Source organism: Propithecus coquereli, unplaced genomic scaffold (assembly GCF_000956105.1).
Source record: "Propithecus coquereli isolate 6110/MARCELLA unplaced genomic scaffold, Pcoq_1.0 Scaffold6, whole genome shotgun sequence".
NCBI classification, from domain to species: Eukaryota; Metazoa; Chordata; class Mammalia; order Primates; family Indriidae; genus Propithecus; species Propithecus coquereli.
In genome coordinates, this window is record NW_012151951.1 from 4461543 (window position 1) to 4463449 (window position 1907).

The following is a 1907-nucleotide window of genomic DNA, read 5'->3' on the forward strand; positions in this document are numbered from 1 at the left end:
AGAGCTTTCATGAAGGAAATGAGATTATTTTCCACAAGTCAATGACTCCCATAAAATATGCCTGATTTCCATGCCAGTCAAAGTTCATGTGATTAATGGTATAATTTGTAACTAAACTTCTGATACATAGTTGTGAAAATTCAGAAGAGTTCACAGACTTCTCTCCCCTTGGCCAGACTCCTGGTTTGGACCCTGCTCTATCATCTAGCTGTGCTAATCTTTCCAAGAATCCCTTTCATAGCTCTGTGGTTGAATCATTCTAGAGGGTTGAACAAAGTATGATGAAAAAAAAAGTCACATTGTGTCAATCACTAAAAGACCTGTCTTCATCCCTTTTCCCCAGGTGTTTAATGTCTAATATTTTTTGAGACACTATGGGAGAAACAATGTGAAGGATACCTTCATATTTGTTAGTAATAACATATTAAAGCACACTAAGCCCTTGAGTGTGCATCTACCCCAAATGATCAGCCAGAGCTAGTTCATGTCTCTGTTCAGTAAACTCAAATAGATGCTGATCTCACTCAGCACCCATCAATTCCTTCTCCAGCCTGGGCGCTACTATCTCTATGCTGCTACTGCCTCCCTGCCGGCCTCAGGTGCGGAGTGTCTGTCAAGAGTCATCTTCTTCACCTGCTTCCAGCTGCTGTTGCTACTACTTCTGTGTCTCAAGGCATCCAGAAAGGTCAACTCTTCAGTCTGAACCAATGCTCACTAAAGTAGTCAATGACACAAAAGCTATCTGGCCTGTGCCACTGTCACTGATATAACCATGTCTCTCAACAACTCTACTCCTTTCTCTGCCTTGGACTTTCATATAAGCCAAGCACTTTTATAGGGGTGGTAGCACTTTTCTTCCTTTTGGCATGTTGTTTGGGCACTGGTTCTAAGATCGTTCACTTACAATCTATTAATCGGTCCCTGTTGCTCTAATGATGAATGACCTACTCTTTAACATGAACCATGGGGCCTTTTATGATCTGGCTGCTGCTTAGCTTACCAATATCATACAGTTATAATAAAATACTTGTGATTCGGATAAATCCCCATGGTTTTGCTCACCTTTGGGATTTAGGATGTGCTGTTTCTCTATGCAAAACACGTTTTCCTTCCACTCTGTCTCTGTTACCTTAACAGCTATGGTCCATTATGTCTTAATATAGATATTGCTTCTGCTGAAGATGTCTCTGACCACCAAGACTTTGATTCCTATCCTTCTTCTGTACTTTCATAGCAATCTGTATTTACAGGCAATAACAGAACTTTAAAACTTGGCATCAAGAATGACACAGATCTTAGTTCCTGTCTAAACTTTGCCACTCACTAGTTATGTAAACTTAGAAAGCAACAATCTCTCTCACATGTATTTTCTGTAAAACTGAAAAAATAATCTCTATATATTTATGAGATCAAAGATTAAGGGGAATACAGGAATAAACACTCAGCACTGTTCCTGAAGCTGTGACTTTGAAGCAGCATTTTGTCACTATCTTATTAATGAATATAGGCAAGCCTAGTGTTGTCTGGCAATAAACCTCAGCTCCTTGTAGCACCACCTCTCTGCTGAGTCATAGCTCCTAGGTGCTAAAGCATGTGTAGTCCAAATACTTTTGAGAAATGCTTAACCAGGAGAAGCAAATTGAGCAGTCTTTGCAGGTAAACATCTCTGATTACCCAAGTCCTCACCTTCGAGGTGGGACACTCGTCAACACAGCCCAATCATATTCAAAGAACTAGGTGCCATCAGTTTCAGGGTGGCATGAAAGCATTTGTTCACGACCATCTACCAACTGCTTCATTTCACATGTGTATAACGTTGTGTTTTATCATACTAGGGCCCCTCATCATTCTCTTCTATAACACAGAGGGCACGTGAGTCAATTATATGGAACATGTAGATATGACTT